General features: G+C 35.5%; 1 protein-coding gene across 11 annotated transcripts in view; it reads right to left on the bottom strand.

The window, feature by feature from the left end:
* The window catches only part of CDH18 (cadherin 18), a 689,972-nt gene that overhangs the window by 314,934 nt on the left and 355,933 nt on the right, over nucleotides 1-19,105 (bottom strand). For 9 of the 11 annotated variants that reach the window (XM_080377755.1, XM_080377756.1, XM_080377758.1 and 6 more), the window contains one exon: nucleotides 12,383-12,467. The exons of 1 other annotated variant lie outside the window; for it this stretch is intronic. The gene's annotated coding sequence lies outside the window, so the exon portion shown is untranslated. Of the gene's footprint in view, nucleotides 1-12,382; nucleotides 17,900-19,105 lie in introns of all 11 variants that reach the window. One more of the 11 variants, XM_080377753.1, reaches the window with a different exon arrangement.

Genomic DNA, 19,105 nt, shown 5'->3' with positions numbered 1-19,105 from the left:
CTCCAGAGGTCTACAAAGTCAAACTTCCACTGCCGTCACACCCTGCCACTCATCCCTCCCCCAAATCTGCATCATTTTGTCTTTGCATCGAAAGAGCAAAAAGCACCTGTGCATAGGCATATGGGCACAGGCACAGCATTGCAGAACAAGTCATCTGAGACAATTTAGTAGAACATTTAAGTCTACACCTATTAGTATCACATATACTTAACAGCAATTTTGTATTAAAGAAAAACTTATAATCTGAACCACTGTAAAAATGACCAAGGACAATAGATAACTGAAGGGTCAGTGTAATTGAAATGTAAGGACAGCATAAAAAAGTGTCCTAAATTTAGACTGACATCACTGAACATAGTACGTTTATAGCAGTCCAAGCTGCGACTCCTGTTACAGATTTTCAACATTCTTTTTCACCTTACCGGGGGAAGAAGCATCAGATACTTTTAGGAATTAACTCTTTGCCAAAATACATTTTAGTATCATCATGACAGAAAAGCCATGTGAATGGTAAGATATTTTCAAGGGTTAGGTGAAAAGCATGTTGCTCTAATGCAGCTGCATCAAAGTGTATGTTTAAAGTTACAGAACCAAACCAAAACCAAATATGAGCATTTATAAGTTTAAGATAGTAAAATGAGCCTCTGTGTTTCCTTATTATCAGATCATTATACTTTCTAAATATTGCTAAAATTGATGGTGAACTTTTAGCTCCACTGAAGTCAAAGGTAAAGCTTACCAGCCCTTTGCTTTTTATAACTTCCTGAAAGTGATAGTTTAGATAAAATACGAATTTAGGCACTAGTAACTATCAAAGGTTACCTGTTTTTCCAGAGGTACTAAGCAAACATCTTTTAATTCAGTTCACTTTAGGAATTTTAATTTTAAAAATAATATCTGAAATAACCTAAAATCTGTGACAGTTTCATCAGTATTTGCAAGAATATTAACCCTTATACCTAACAAAACAATGCATTACAAAAGGCATGAAATCTGTGTGAATTTTGTCAACTATAGTGATTTCATAAATCTCTATTTACTTTTGCTTTCAGTGTACACAGATGATGAAAACGAATTTTGAAATTTCTTGTCAGTTACAGTTCAAGCAATCTCTTTCATGCTACACGAATTGGTTTGTGCTTAATTTACTTTAAACAGGAGCTAAATTTCTATAATATTTGCAGTTCTGTTAACACTTTTTCCTAATCAGGAATCTTAATGAATTTCTCTTTCTACCACTAAATTACATGGATCTATATTTAATTATGAGAGCACTTACTAAATGAAATAGTGTGTAAATGAACTCCCATTTAACCTTAACACTGCTTTTAAACCATAGATGTCAAAGATGAATAAGTGTTTAAAGCTTCAGCCTTCTTCCTCTAGATTTGCTGAAGTCACTTCATCAAGGAGAAACATAATGAAACTCTGTTAGGATTTGGAAGACTATGCAACTGTGACCAAATTATTACTTGTTCTTCTCCAAAAGGTAGATCATTGACCATGTGACCTATTAAAATGAAAAATATTCAAGCAGTTTAGAAGTATCATGTCATAGAATTTTCAGATTGCCTGAGGAAGACCTTGTTGAAAGATAATATTACCTTGCTCCAAAAGATGCCATGAAAATGAAAGCCTGGCATTACGTGTTAATCTGAAAGCTCTTCAATAACAGAGTAATACAGAATTGTTAAGTTATTACACTAAGCTGATTCAACTTGCAGAGGTTTTTCTTAGTATGTATATTTTCCATTTTTCTTTCCTTTGCAGTAAATACAGCAAAACACCAGAATTTTAGCAATCCAAAGTACTTCAGATGAGATAGAATGAAACAGTGCTACTGAATGCAGGGTCTTCAATTAATTTGACTTATTTAATGCTCTGTAAGTTAATTATTTAATTCTGTATCACCTTCCCATTGCAATATATAGATGTTCCTGTCTTTAAAAAAAAATAAGATGAAAACAGACACTCCTGTCATGTTACACAAAGAAGCCGTATCTATTGATCATAGCTACTGTCCAATTCCAAAATCAATGACCTTATAAGGAAAAACTTCTTGAAATACACAAATACTAACAAAAAAGTTTCAGTACAATAAACCTGTTGTTTTTCTAAATTAGAGGTTATCTATATACCTAACATTCCATAAACAACTAATTTAATATAAACAAACATATAATAAATAACATGTTTCCTTCCAGCTCTGTTCCCTTCTAAACCAAATATTGTTTTCAGTTTGCAGGGTCGGGAAAGGGAAAGCGGGTACTATAAAGGACTTTGTGTTGCACCTGGAATATCAATAAGCTGCAAACTTCTCAAATTTAGAAAAAAACCAAACACCACCACCACCCAAAAACCAACCAACCAACCAACCAAAAACCGCAACAAAAAGAAATGTGGATGTAAATGACTCCCCTTTCTTAACCATCACTTGCTGGTAAGAAATTTACCTATAATATACATGCACTTTAAAAATGTTTTTGTATGTTACTTGGAAACAGTAATAAATACATTATCTAGGATTTCTCAGATTAATTGATTATTTCTTTATTTATTTCCTTCAAATGCTTCAGCTGCAATGTTCAGTCAGCTGTCAATTATCAGCTGTCAATTGCTTTTGAAAACATAAGCTAGCTTGGCTACAGAAGCAGTGTAGGTATGTTTCTACAGCAAAATTATATATACATAAAGCCTTGCGTGGGTGCTCACTTGGGGATGTTTACGTTCTAGCCTCATCTGCACCACTGATCTTCTGTTTCTCAATTAAATCCTGTATGTCTGTTCTTAAAGCCTTTAGTAATGTGTTGTTATTATCCACGGTTTTTGCTTTATAACTCCAGTCCTTTATTACTTTTGAAAATTAAGACTAGTTAGTCTCCCAAAAAATATGGTCACTCAGCCTTTCCCTCCCGAGTCACAATTTTAAGATGATGTGTAAATCACCTTGGACAAGTTTAAAAAACGTGTTTCACCCATTGGTAGGGTATATTAATTCCATTTTTTTAATTTACTTTAAACATCCACTAAAACCAATTTTGCATCACATCAGGAAAGATCCCAAGAATAATTATTTATTGTGAAATTTAGCAATTCAGATGAAGACTACAGAATCAAATCAGCTGCCAACGTTTAGCATAAATCATTTTAATAGGGATTACACATGTCTATCAATGGCAGAACAGAATATTAAACCCTTTAGGCATAATGCATTTTTTTTTTCCAAATTTGGATGATGTCTGAGCCTTCTTTGGAAAACAATTACTTTTGTGTATCCACTTGCTGCTCTTGAAAAACAAAGTTCAGTTTAATTCAGTGGGATTAAGAAGAGGGGCAAGAATTTATGCAGTTGGGTCACTGACTTCTATCTTCCAAATACCCAGAACTATTTCAGTGGTGCCACAGAACATATTGCAGGGCTGAACACAGAGTCTCCCCATTCAGACTCCCTGAGGAATTTGAGGAACTAAACCAAGGAGAACTGCAATTCTTTATATACTCTGAAAAAGTCTGACTTGAATGAAAATAAGAAGCTCCTTACTGCACCTATGTATGAAAAATGTAAAACAAACTCTTCATTAATAGATCACTAGTTTCATTCAATTAAAAAAAGGTATTAAAGTATTAAGTTAGTATTCTGGCATGCACTTTTTTCAACTTACTCTTTGCAATGAGGAGAGATGAATTAAGATATAGGTAGTACAGGACCTTAATGGAAGCACAGCTTGTGGGATCATATGATTAGTTCATAGTCTACCCTTACATGAAAAAAATGAAAAATCAATATGAAGAAAGATCCCCACGCATTGCAAAGTGTGCTGCCAGTCAAGGTGAGTCTAGAAAAGTTAAGTGCTGCTAAAGGAGCTACAACTCTGTGCTGGGACTTGCACTTTGGAGGGCTGCACTGGCATTAGCCAAAGCCAGCAACAAGGACATGATAAAGAAATGTCAGTAGAAGCAAGTGAGGGTGAGCTATCAGAAAAGAGTCCGCACAGAGGGGCAAGGAAGAGGGGCTGATGAAGTTCAGGAAGGGGGTAGTGAATATCCCTTTAGAAAAGGTTGGAAACAACTGATATAAAAGGTGGTTAAAAAAGTGAGAAGCACGTACAGTCAAAGAAACACCTGCATGAGTCCACAGCGAATCTGAAAGTAACAGACTGTCTCATTTATTTCTGAAATGTCAGCACAAGGTCTCCTGAATCAAAACGTTTGAGAAGAGTGCAACCTTGCCCGAGCAGACCAGCAGATACTTGCTGCAGGTTGTCAAACATCAATGATTTCTCCATCAGCCCACATGTGTGCTTCAAGAGTGAAGGAAGGTGAGAAAGGAGTGTGACATCTGCCCATCCACAAGTTTTAAACGTTTTAGAAAAACATTAGGGTTTTTTCTTGTTTGTTTTTTTTTGTTTGTTTGTTTGTTTGTTTTGGGGTTTTTTGTAATGTGATCCTGTCTACTCCTGAAAGCCACAGGAATTAAACTAACGATGACACCTATCTAACTCTTCCTGTGAAGATGACATATTAGTCAGACTCCTCACAGTGTAAAATAGAAAAGTCCAAATATTTATATTAATCTCATTAGACTGTATGACGTTTGAAGCTTATCTCTGCCTTATCCATTCAAACTACTTTATGGCTGGAAATTCTGGGCAGCAGCTGTCTTCTCACTCACGACTCAAGTTCTACTTAGAATTTGAACTCTGGAAGTAAATGAGATAGAACCTTTGGGTAATGATGATTAAGATGATTTGTCAAGGGTTGTTAGTATCCACTGCTTCCCCACTGTCCCCTCCCCTTCCCCTCCAATAATATTGATGATTACTAGACAAACACTGCTCAGAAACACAGGTAATTTTAGAGAAGACTATTTTGTGAAGCATGGTGTTTTACTTAAATTCACTTCTGCTTTCTCTCCGTCTACTTGAGGAAAACTATAACAAGTTTTGATGCCTTTAGATCAGTTATTAAGCCACTGGCTAACAGAATGCAGCATTATTTTAAAAGTGAGCATAGAAGGAGAGACTTGGGGAAAAATATGCCGATGACTCCAGCCGTAACAATAAAATGGATGCACCCAGCTGTTTTAAATCTCTGAGAAACACTTTATTTCTAATTTCTTCTGCTGCTGCTGTCAGATCAGGTGCCACTAAGCCATTCATTTTGTTCATTACAGCTTCTGTATCACTTTGAATTAGAGCTTGCAGACTTGGATTAAGCCTATTCTTAGCGCTTCTAAATCAAACCTGTGTATTTGAGTTTCATTTTGTCAAGAGCAGTACTGCAGCAGGATTTCATAGGACTTCCTTACTATTTCCTACAACAAACCTGAACTAAGAACTCTCAACAGAAGTAACTTGAAAACTAACACAGCTGTTAAAGCAAAATGTCAGTGCATTTCATTGAAGCTCAGAAATTACAAGTGGCAAATAGATACATGATGAAAGCCTTTATTAAATAACATACAAATATTATATCCACCATCTTTCCTAATTTATTTGAAAACATATATGCAAGTCAACTTACTTACTGCAGATGTATGAGGATTGTTTGCACATGCAGTACAGAACATCAAAAAGATAGCAAACCTTTTACATGTAGCACACATGAACTAAGTTCCAACTCACAATTCTAATAGAAATCCCTGAGACTCAACTCCTGCACCATAATCATTCACCACAAAACTTAACAAATTTTCTGTTTCCATAGCCAGGCATTTATTGTGCTGCTCCAGCCTACTCCTACAATCAGGTGTAAGTTCTTATAGCCATGTCTGACGTGGTTCCTCATAGTTTGGTCTTAAGTAAAGTTCATCTTATACCACAGCCAGCAGTCTCTCTCAAGCACAAGTTATATCTTAACATGCAAGATCAGAAAAATACACTTCCTCAGTTTTTCATTCTTTTAACAACAAAAATCCTAAAATCTCAGAGTTGTCTTTTTAAGTATTCCATCTTATAAATTAAAATCAGTGTTGGGCAAATAGTATCCCCAAAAAGTAAAAGTCTGAAAAAAAGAGATAGGCTGCCTGACAACAAAATTAAAAGTCCTAATGGTGGCATCAAGTTCTTTCAACTGCACCATACAGCAACTAAATTGTAAAACATTTTATAAAGATGAGTTAAAGGTTACTACTGGGTTGTGGTTTTACACAGAAACACCTTTGTATGTTCAGTCTGAAACATGGCAGCTGTTTTTAAATTAAGAAGCAACATTCTAAGCTGTGTCCTTTGCTGCATTTATGAGTTTTCTATGTACAGAAATATGTATAAGGCAACCTTCTCATTTTTTTCTTTCCATTCAATAAACTGTCTTTGAATAGCACACTCTTTGGGCACTCACTGATGTCCTCTCATGCCAAGATTCATTTACATTTGGCCATGCATTATAATAGTTGTCTTCTTACTTCATCTCAAAGCTTTTTTTTGCCTCACATTTTCTGCTTAAGCATTCAAAATACGTCATCATTTTACTCACAATTGTTCCTGTCCCAGCCTAGTTCTGTCATTGTTTCCCTAAACCAAACTTGTTCACACGCACGGGCTGCAAGCTAACTGTTCTCTTTTCACATGCTCCCTGTGCTCTTTCTTCTGTTAGTCTCCATTTCATTGCTATGTTGGTAAATAATTCAGCCAGTGTCAAGACTGCAACTGGTGTAATTAGTTACTATTCTCTGTCCAGGAAGTAGAATTTTCTATGCATCGACATCTTAATCCCTATTAGGGAATGAAGGAGAGGGTGATGTCACCCAGGAAGCTAAGTGCTGATATCAATCAGTCCTGTGACCTAATTACAGACCCATTAAAACTGACACAGAATACAGAACAGAGAGATGCTCTGTGTATTGCACATATTTCCTTCCTGGTTTTCCAGTTTCCCCCTTTTCCCCTCCAGTTAATTGTGTGCTATCTATAGATGGCTGGAACGTTATCTTAAGAGGGGACTGATCAGCTTCAGCATATAAAAACTGATCAATCAAAAATAAGCAGAAAAATTCCACAGAGTTTGAGCCAGATCTGGACACTATAATTTTATAATATTTAGAAGAAATAAAGCTAGTTCATATTCCTGTTCAGGCAACCTTGCAGGTTAATATAAGCACTATTTTGTTATAACTTGACTGTCTTTTAAAACTAAACTCATTTCACTGTAAGAAACAGAAATATCAATTACTCTTTCCTGCTGAAGAGATGTCCTTTTTTAATGCATATTTTTAAAGAGTTATACTGCACTATTTTGCTGTTATAATAAAGATTCTGTGTAAAAGAAACACACCTGAAAGAAGCAGGAAGCAAAATTCACAGGGATAATCAATATTTGTTGGGAAAAGTAATTCATACTGCTAGAAAAACCTAAGAACTAACAGACCACAGAAATAATAAAATTTTGGATAAAAACTAACATGCATTTGTAAATCCTAGTTCTCAAGTGCTGTTAGTGAGAGTTAAGCTGTGCTCCCATGTGTTCTGAAAGAAAAAAATAGGTCTATGTATTTCTGCTCACTTCCTGGAATTTCACTGGGGAAGGTAAAAACCGTAACCATTTTGATTTGTATAGTTCCAGGGAAAACTGGAAATAGAAGTCTCAATGTCAGTGTCTTTTTGGATCTTTTAGATTTTAAATACATTCTTATAAACAAAACCAAGCACTGTGCAACCACAAATAGCAGGTTAGCAACGCCAGAACTAGCTAATTGTAACCCAACTGCTGTATACAAAATAACTGACCCCCTGCCGATTAGATCACACCTACTGGATGCGTGGAATGCAGGAAAGAAACCCACCTTCCACTCTGAAGCTGCTTCAAAGGGTGGCTTCTGCAGCAAAGCCCACATGGCAGCCCTGCGCCACTGCCAGGCGCCTGGGCCCTGGCTCACCTCCCTGTCCCCAGCAGCTTGCCTCAGCCCCGGTGTGGTGGGACTGTGCCTGCCAGGAGGGGCAGGGCAGAGCCCTGCCAGCCTTCAGTCACCTGGTGCCCCACTGCCCCAGCACACTGATATGCCTCCTCTGCACAGAGGGGTTGGCAGCTTGGACATTTTGATTAGGAAACTTAAGTCACTTCCTTAAACTGAAGTGATAAACGCAATTAATTCTTTGCTGCCTTCGTGATTCCTCACACTGTTACACTTCACAGGCAACCCCCACCTGTAGTTCCGTAGGAAGTACGTGCCACTGAATTCGTGTAAGAAAGCAATTTGATGAGTACCCGATGATTTTCTTTATGACCCCAAAACAGAGCACACAGGCTGCTTGAAACTGAGATTGATATAGCAAAAAAATTACAGAATACCTAGGTGCTGTACTTCTAAACAAGAATGGTTGCACAAAAGAAAACTACAGTTTCAACTAAACTGGCTTGTAGTCCATGCTGGTCACAATAATGACTGACTTTTTACTCCTAAATTTTGATGTTGTGCTTTAGAAATTTACCTTGAAATCCTTCTAACATATTTGGATGAGATGGTTGAATATCTACTGTTTTCATGGCTTCCAAGAACAGTTACATATTGTGGTTGCTATGCAAAAAAAATCCAAATAAAAATTATGACCGACATAATCTGAAATGGTCCCACAATTATTTTTCTTTTTTGAAGAAATACAGGGTGAAAATTTCTGATCAACTGCTTCTCCCTTTTACATCATTAGCACAAATGTAATCAAATACTCTGAAAGCTGAGCAAAACATCGATCTGTTTATACTGACACTGAAACCAGAAATGTGAATTTGTGAAATATTGTTTCAATATTTTCAATGTTTCAGTTTTAAAAATTACTTTCAGAGTAGAAAACCTTGAAAAGCTTCGGATATTTATTTTTATATATCCAAAATTTAAGTTGGCTTTTATTTGTAAACTTCAACCAACTTCCTCCTTTAAAATGTTTTTCAACTTAATTTGACAAACCACTCGAAACATTCTGCAATGTTTCTGAATTTTCAGGGAAGTAAAATGTCAGTTATTCTCACAGTACTAAGGGAGACTAAAATCCAGTGTTGACTAAGAGTCTTATTTCTTTAGGCCATTCATTTCTTGGTTTATATCTTGAGAAGTGAGGCCAGCATCCAGCAATATCGAATCTCAGTTCTGTATTTCAACCTTGCAAGAATGATGAGGGGGTTTTTAGCCCCATTATACACGCACACTTATATGTATATGTATATGCAATAAGGTAGCTCTGAAAGTTCCATTTGCATCTATCAAGTCAGGTTTTCACAGAGACATACAGAAGGTTATCAAAATTTAGGGTGCTCCATGTATAAATTATTTTCATATATTAATTTTTAAAAGGTAGATTCATCAAAAGGATGCAGTATGCATTCTGTACTATAGTAAAACTGTACACACGCTTTATGTGTGTATAAGCATATATAAAGACAATGTATGCCCAGGACCACAGGGAAGACCAGGTAACTTTGTTCTAAGTCACAGAAATTAAATCACTGGGTTTGCTATGGTTTCCCATTCTCCACAAGTTCTGCTCTAACAGTTGTCAGGACATCAAAAATCTTCACACAGAGAAGCCTACGGGTTCAGACAGTCTCTGAGCTCTACTTTTTAGAGAACACCTTATGTTCTCTGAGTGCCCAGAACAGACAAATGTAAGTTGGAGTACTACGCGTGGAGTAAACAAAGATAGATATATAAGGTACATAGAGAAGTTTCACTCAACATCTGGTACAGAGCCTCTGTAAGCCAACAGTAACATGTACTCCAGGTTAATTAGGAACAAGAATAGTTTAAATGCATTTACAAGTTTCCATTTATTTATTTCATTAACTTATATAAAGTACAACTTCAGATAACCATAAAATCACTTTTTAAGGTCCAGTGTGAGGACTCAGAGGAAGAAGAGGTATACATATATACACAAAGAACAATTCTTGGCTACAAATATTCTCTCTCCCATACTCTGATTATTATATAACATAAAGATTCTCACATAGGAAAGTCAGAGTCCTCTCTGCCACCGAGAGCTATGTTTACCATGGAAACTACCATTACTGAGTCATTTGAAGTCACTTGGGTAACCTGACCATAACACTATTCTGTAAAGTGTCAGAAATGTTGAACTGTAGATTAAATAATCCACTCAAAATCTATTTAACATCACATGGCAACCGGGCATTCACATAACTCCATGAATGACAGAAATACTAAACTGAACAAGGTTAAATAATGTGCCAGATTGAATGAGAAAGGACAGACATGTTTTGCCTTTTTTTTCTCTTTTTTTTTTTTCTTATAATGGATTACATTTTGCCTGGTGCTTTACAATTATGTCTCCAGAACTGAGAGAAAATGAAGATTTTAAGAAGGCTTAAAAAACTATATAATAACAAAAATTGCATGAAAATAATGACAGATCAGGCTAGACAAACATATATCAACTTCACAAATACATATGAAGCTAAAGCATACTGATTACTATTAAATATTTCACTTGTTGTCTTGCTTCAGCGGGCTGAGTAAAATGAGATACTTTTTCCTGTCAATGTTTGCTCTAATGTCTGAATATAGAAATACTGCCTTACCATGCTTCTGAAAGCTCAGTGCTTTTAACAATGATACTATGAGCTTTTATCCTTAGACAACAAATCAAATACAATCTGTGAGACAAATTGTGCCCCGCGGAATATGTAAGTATCTCAATGGGAGTCACAAAATGGGAACAAAGATTTTTCATTTATCAAAAATCATTGTTCTTAGACATCACTGCCACATGTGTAGAGCCTCACCAGAAGTTCAACAACAGTCTTATTTTTTTTCCAATATAAAATGTAGGTATGCTGTCAGATAAGCAAATAATAGGTTAAACATGAAAATATATTTGCTGATTTCTCTCTCGTCATTTATTACAGTACTTCCAATACCGCTTCTCCAAGGAAACAAGACTCACATTAAAAGAGAGGTATTTGCGGTTGCAAATGCTAGGAGGTAAAAAAAGTGCTCTGAATGTACTAATTGTGAATAATATTATACAAAGATAGCTTACAGAACTCAACTTCTTAACCCTGAAGTCTGCAATCCTGTTACTAAACATCTAAAGCAAATGAAAAAGGAGGAATCCTAGAGGTCAACACTCTTGGGCAGGTAGGCATTTTTTAAAGAAAGCTGAAATAAATACAGCCTTTGAAGATTAGAGGGAGGATGAAACCAATAGGGGTTTGGGTTTTTTTAAAGCAGAAAATAATGCTTTTAGACAAAATGTATGTATCGCATCATAGGCTTGCATTACTAACAAGCCATGAGATAGCTGTGCCACTAGCTGAAACTCCAATGTGGTCTTTCTATCAAGTCAAACATGAACAAAATTGCACAGATCTGATGGTAATGTAGGAAAGACAAAAGTCTATCTGATTAGATATACCTTCTGCAAAAAGAAGGGAGCTTCAGGTGAGGACTGAAGTAATCAAAGACAGCTGAATTTGAGTATGACTGTTGGTGAAAAAAATGCCTCCTCTAAGAGAAAAAAAACTTGTCCTTTGTAACTTGACGTATCAAAGAAAAGAGAAAACTAGGGTTTGGACAGAGTTGCAGAAAAGTTAACTTAAACAGAAATATTTCCCATGTGTAATTGAAATACCAATTTCCGGGGCCCAGCATTTTTGACTGTATGAAGACGATAACTTGCTCTGTTAAAGCTCCTGAAAATGCTAAGTGATAACTACATCTAAAGCGAAATTAGAAACAACTCCATTTTCTTAGTACCCCACTAGCTTTGCTGGTACATTTACAGAAGTGGAATCCAATTTACTGAGTTCAAACAATTTTTGTACTGAAAAACAGTGTTAAATAGGCTATTTTAAAACCCGTGGAAAGGCAATGATTAATTTTCTTAGTGTCTCCTTCATTACTCAGTCTACCTACTGATGACTGGCTCCCCTATTGAGTTATTTGTAATTTATTTCCAGATCATGCTTTGCTATACATCTAGATGAAAGAAATCTTTCTCGTAGCTATTTAAAACATAGAAATCTATATTGCATGCAAAATGGAAAGTGTTTACAGCTTTTTCCAGAATATTCTTATTTGTAAATTTTTCACAGTAACTATGGCGCATAAAGAAAGCTGTAAGTGTAAAGTCACAAATAAGACAGAATCTTTTAGGTTTTTAGATTTTCATCTGGTTATATCTAATTTTCTAGACAGAAAGACCGTCCCACATTAAAGAGAAGATAGTGCCAGATAAAAAAGAAGCAGATATATAACTAATTCCCCATGCTTATTTAAAAAGGGAGAAAAAAAGTATATTTTGGAGTTTCCTTTCAAATCAAGCTACATCTGAAGATCTGAAAAAGTCACTAATGTTCAAAAGCACTCACCGCTATTCTTATATGTAGCAGAAAGATTAATAAATAATTAACAGCATTTCTAAAACAAACATACCTCAAAAATACTGGTATCTTAATTCTTCTGAAGAAGAAAACCTTAGCTGCCGTTTTGTCTTCTGGTCTTGAATTTGTTGTGTAGCCTAGGAAAAATAAATCTCAGCTTACTTTCAAACTGAAAGCATATGGCTAGACCCAAGGAAAAAAAAAAAAAAACAAACCACAACAGCCAACTTAATAGCATTGCAGTTAATTCCTCTGTAATCCTACCTCATTATCTTAAGCAAATAAATCTCTGAAAAGGATTGCCTTATTAAAAGCAAATTAGAAAACTGAATGTCATCTGTGCAGGGAGACATTCTCTTAAAATGCAGTCAGCAAGGAGGCTCATAAATAGGGCACTATATAAAAACGTTCCTATCAGGCAATCCCTAGCAGATTTTCAACAGATGTGTATGTAACTATGATTTCACATATTCCTAAAATGAAATGTATCAACATCATTTACCACAAACTTTCAAGAGTCTAAAAAAATGTACTCATTTAAATTCTACAGAAAGAACAATATTATAAAGTTATCTAAAATGCACATCAGTAGCAAGAGTAGCTACTGAATTGCCATACCTCCCGCTCTTGGATGTCATTGTAAGGTTTGATTTACTGAGGAGAATTAAATTTATTTTTTTTAATTAAGGTTTTGTTTTTACTTGTATAACCAGGTAAAATTCAGGTTATTCAGCACTCATTACACATTTTTAGAAATGTAATGTATAAGCAGTGAAGTAGTGGATGCTATAAAGAGAAAAAACTACTACAGTCACTATCATTGTTAGATTGTTATAACTTTTCTCAGAAATTGTTTCTCCGCTACAAGCATTTATTGATATATTAGTTAGAAATAGAAAACATACATGGGTTATCAGATCCTTGGGAGAAAAAAATCAATACTATTACAACAAAGATTTTTTTTATTAAGTTACTTTATTATTAGCTTAAAAAATATAATAGATATCTGTAGAAACAAATAGTCCTTTGCATTTTTAGCTTCATTAGTACTGAACTTCTCAGCTTCACTTTAAAATACTCTTATCTTAATCATCCTGTCAGTTATTCCTTACTTCAGATTATTTTGTTTCTGTACAAGCAAGTTATTTTTAAAGGAAACAACACAGAAAACAGCTTTCTTGAAGGCTATGCAAGGATAACAAAACTATATGAACCCAACTCTGGAAGATGATTGTTTTGTGTGAAAACTTAATACAAAGTGGAAAAAAAATAATGAAGACAGTATTCAAATGAAAGTCATAAAGGGCAGACGAAGCTGAAGCAGAAATTAAAAACGACTGAAAAAGATTAATCAGAGCTTCATTCATACCCACAAGTCAGCAATGTAGCAAGTCAGAAAGAATTTAGGAAACTAATTTCTGAAAATAGCTGGTTCTAAGTCCTCTACTTCAGTATTTCTCAAAACAAAACAAAACAATCACACATACGAGTTTGAACACGTGAAAGCAAATACATTATCATGTAAGATTAGGAGACTCTATTTCAGGACCACAAAATTAAAATAATCACTGCTACCATTAGAGCCAAATCTTGATTTATAAATATCTATAAGACACAGTGGCCTTGACGTGGGGGTTTTGTGTTACTTTTTCAAATGGTAATAAAATGGAATATCACCTATTTTTGTTTATATTACTCTTTGATAACAATTTTTTAGATTTCAAAGGTTCAAGCTGAACTGATGTCTGCATCTGAGAGCTGTTTTCATCCGAGTGCTGTAACATTTACATGGTACACTGAAAATGAGATAAAAGACAGAAGTAAATAAATTCTTGCTTGAATTCTGCATCATTTAATCAATGTTTAGGTAGAAAGTAGCAACAAAACATATCCTTTCTTTCATACTTACATCTTTCTTTTCCTTATTTAGATACTTTAAGAAAGTAGAAGTCTTCAAATGTGTTGTTTCATGGCACAAGAGTGCACATTTGTTTGTAATCTTTCACACAAATCCTTACACCTTTGTATTGCTAGATTAGGTGGAGTATTTAATCACATTTATTGATTTTATGGTGTTTGCTGAGAGCTGAGAAAATGCCCAATTCTTTCAGTCTGCTATTTTTTCTTTTCTGTTTCTCTTCTCCTGAATTTAGTTGGTTGATTGGTTGCTTGGTGTTTGTTGTTTCTGTTTGTTTTGGTATTTTAAAAACTGCTACTAAGTTGGCATCTCTGTTATTCATCTATATATTCACAGCTCTGAAATCTGATGTTTTCTTCTCTACTGTGCTTTAAGATCCACAATTTCAGTACTGTATGTATCTGTATTTGTCAAATATTTTAAGAAATATATATTCTTAATGGTATCAGATTTAAACAAACCCATGGATTTAGTTTAGTCCCTCAAGACATTTGAAGGTCCATATTTACTATCAGAAAGGCTTTGCTCTTGCAAAATGACAGTCTTAGGTTTGCCTTGTCATCATTTTATTCCTGTAGTACACAATTGTATGCAAGGTTGTAAAGAATCACTCATCAATTTGTACTCCAATATTCAGATAACTTGAATTTTAGTGGCATCTAGAGCCCTAGTTTCATTCAGGAAAATTTCTGACACAAGAAACTGTTGTCCTGGTTTAACGCCAGCCAGCAACTACGTACTACGCATTGGCTTGCTCACTCTTCCATCGCAACCTTGGTGGGATGGGGAGGAGAACCGGAAAAAAGGTAAAACACATGGGTTGAGATAAGATCAGTTTAATAATTGAAATAAAGTAAAATATAATACTAATACTACTGCTGCTACTAATAATTGTAATAAAAAGGGAGATAAACAGAGAAAGAGAAACAAAATACAAAAGTGATGCACAATACAATTGCTCACCACCCACTGACTGATGCCTAGCCAGTCCCTGAGCAGCGATCCACCCCCTTGGTCAAGTCCCCCCAGCTTATATACTGAGCATGACATTGTATGGTATGGAATATCCCTTTGACCAGTTTGGGTCAGCTGTCCTGGATGTGTCACCTCCCAACTTCTTATGCCCCTCCAGCCTTTTCACTGATAGGGGCAATGAGAAGGTGAAAAGTCCTTCACTTGGTATAAGCACTACGCAGCAACAACTAAAAAGATCAGTGTGTTATCAACATTATTCTCATATTAAATCCAAAACACAGCACTGTACCAGCTACTAAGAAGAAAATGAACTCTATCTCAGCCAAAACCAGAACACCTGCATTAAGAAAAATTATTTTAATTAAAAAAACCCCGAACAAACAAACAAAAAAACGCCACCCACCAACCAAAACCAACAACAAAGCAGTTTATTCATGAAACGCAGAACTGGGTTTGTTCTGTTATTATTGTTATATTGTTATTGTTAATGTTGTGTTATGAAGTGTAATCATATGAGTTCAACTCTTGTTATTGTGGTAATGACTTTATTCTTGGAAATAATTTGCAGGTTTCAGGAAAAGAGTAAAAAAAATCCAACAAAACCAAATCAGAAAATATACTTTCCTTACAGGTTTTCCACTGCCTTGTGTCATGTGGAATGACAAGTTATGTGGCTCCAAAGTTAGAAGCGCTACTATGAATAAAGACACACTGTTTATATTTGTAACAGATGTATATATCTCTACAAAATTAAAAAAAAAAAAAAATCAGAAGGAAACACAGTTAATCAGACCAAAGGAGTACAATTAACTACTTTTTTTATTATTTTGATATTGTGAGGACTTCACTAGTGTTACTAGTTCCTATTCTCATCCCCTTTTTCATTAAACCTTAGTTTGTTTAAAACAACATGACTAGTAGACACTATGTGTGTTTCTATCATAGTACACATATGAAAGGGATTTCCTCAAGCTAACACAGCTAGAGAACAGAAGACAGCTTTAAAACCTCGATTTTCTCTTGGTTTTCTCAGAGAGATCAATACTCATTTTTTAGTCTCATAAACATCTTGTCATATATTTACTTGCAGAATAATAAACTTACAGAAAACACTGACAATACAGCTGAAGTCTTCAGCTATGGCTTACCTGTAACCTAAAATCTGTTACTTGTTCTCAAACTATTCAAGCTACAATTAGAAATAATTTGATTTCTGAACACAAGGAACTAAATAATTTTACTTCTAAATATTTGATTTGCAACCACCTGACAAAGGAAAGAGCAAAAAGAGCTTAAGCACCAACATAGAGGAACTGTGTGTATATAGGTGACATTAGCATCTTAATTGTCTCTACAACAAAGAAAAAAATGATGCATCTTAAAACCAAAAAAGTCTGATGTCATTAAAGAGAAGACAAAATAATAAAAGGAAAATCCTTTCAAATACCTGTTGATCAAAGCCATGTGCTAACCAAGGCAGGGACAGGTATAGTTATTGGGCACGCTTAAACAGCCAAAATGAATTTACAAGATTATCTTATGAACTATATTCTATGTACAAAACACTAGCCTCACAGACCTGTGGAGGATTTCAAGCTTAAATAGTGTGAAAAAAACACTAGTTGACTATATATGCTCTTTTTCTTAGTTGCTCACTTTTCCCACCATTATTTTTCCATTAAATTTCTGAAATACAGACTTCTACTTGGATTTTTTGTTAATATTTCTTATAATGCCATAGAAGGAAAAGTTAATATTAAAATGTTCCATATGAAAACAAGAATTGAGATGCCTCAAATCAATATTTTTTTTGCTATCAGCATGATTTTTCTTTCTCTTATCTTCATTAGAAGTTGCTCTTCATTAAGTGCAGAGCTGAACTAGACACAAAGGAGTATGATGTCTCTTAAAATCATTCTATTTCCAAACTCCAGGGATGCTGTAATTGAAATTCTTTCCTCTCCTGTTTCTACTCAAAACAGAGTATCCTGATGCTGTTCATAGAACAATTTGGGAGTTTGAGAAAAAATTTAAAATATTTCAATTTGCACTCTAGAAATATATTTTCAGTAAACTTAATGAATTCATTTTACATCAAAATGCACAGCAAGGCACTGGGTACCTGAGACCCCAAACAGTAATGCTATCAGGACTTAACTTTACTTGTTACTTTTCAGGTGATACTTTCAACTAAATTTCCGTTATAATGAAATTTTTATTCTAGGAGAAATATTTATACATTTCTAGGTAAAAACTGCCAGATTTTAAATTAAACTTTACTAATTTACTTGACAATGACAGAACCAATTAACATAGTTACAGAATAGAACAGGCTTTTTCAGTTTGAAGGGACCTAAAATTATTATCTAGTCCAGGGGTCCTCAAACTTTTTAACCAGGGGGCCGGCGCGCGGATGAAGTGGCAGGCAGTCATCTGCAGCTGTTTGGTTCCCCCCCCAACCCCTGGCGGGGTGGGTGGGTGTGGGGGTGTGTGTGTGTGTGTGTGTCTGTAAATACCGGGGGCTGGACTGAGGACCCGAGGGGGCCGTATCTGGCCCGTGGGCCATAGTTTGAGGACCCCGATCTAGTCCAACTGCCTGACCAAGTAAACCCATATTATTAAGGGCATTGTCCAAATGCCTCTTCAACACTGACAGGCTTGGGACATCAACCACTGCTCTAAGAAGCCTGTTCCAGTGCTTGACAATGCTTCATAAAGAAATGCTTCATAATGTCCAGTCTAAACCTCCCCTGGTGCAGCTTTGGACCATTCCCATGCGTCCTATCATGGATACCAGGGACAAGAGCTCAGCACCTCCCTCTCCCCTTCTCCCCCTCAGGAAGCTGTGGAGAGCAATGAGGTCACCCCTCAGCCTCTTTGTCTCCAAACTAGACAAGCCAAAAGATCCTTAGCCGCTCATCACAGGACATTCCTTCCAGCCATTTCACCAACTTTGTTGCCCTCCTCTAGACACAATGAAGGACCTTCACATCCTTCTGAAACTGTGGGGCCCAGAACTGCATACAGCATTCAAGGTGAGGGGACAGCAATGCTGAATACAGCAGGATAATCACATCTTTTGACCTAGAAACACATTTGTAATTATTTCTTACAGTTTTAGTTCCACAAAGCATAAGTAACTATAAAACATAACCTTACTTGATACCTATCTTGCCTGAGCAAAAGGCCTGGAAGTTAAATAACCTGTGGTGCATCTTTTTGGTGGTGGTGGTTCGTTTTTTTCTCCCTCTTTCCCCCCCCCCCCTTATTTTAGATTGTGTAATTAAGGACATTTACTATACAGGCAAAACTCTTGATCTTTATATGACATTAACATCTGTATGGACATGGAACTCTTTAAGACAGAGAACTTCCGTTACTCCTATTACTTGACTGAAAATGAATGCAGCATTCAGGATTTTTACCTGTACCTACTAATGACCCCTTAAACATTTTGCAGAACTTCTCTTCACTGTGAAGAGCAAATCAAGCAAAGTACTTCTGTTTCACCAAATCCAGTATTTCTACTCACTTCTGAACAGGCGTTCTTGAAAGCTTTTTCCTCATATACCTGATTCTGTAAAGATCAATAGAAATACTCAGAAAATACGAAAATTATCTATAACACTACCCAATTAAGCTTTAAGCATATGAGGTCAGGGATGAAATGTTAGTGAATATAAATGCCACTATATCACTGAAGTGTATACATGATACAAAGGAATATAAGAGGTTCTTGAAAACCATGTACACAGCAGTCGAAGAGAAAAACAATCTGGAAATCAAGTGGACCAACAGAGGAAAAACATACTGAGTAGAAATCAAAACTATGAAAGTATTAAAAATATTATTTATACTCTACAGCCTCACATACTTAAGATT

This window comes from Falco punctatus (genome assembly GCF_963210335.1).
Source record: "Falco punctatus genome assembly, chromosome: 3".
In the NCBI taxonomy this organism is placed as follows: Eukaryota; Metazoa; Chordata; class Aves; order Falconiformes; family Falconidae; genus Falco; species Falco punctatus.
The sequence above is the reverse complement of the archived record's forward strand: the minus strand, read 5'-3'. Positions and strand labels throughout refer to the sequence as shown.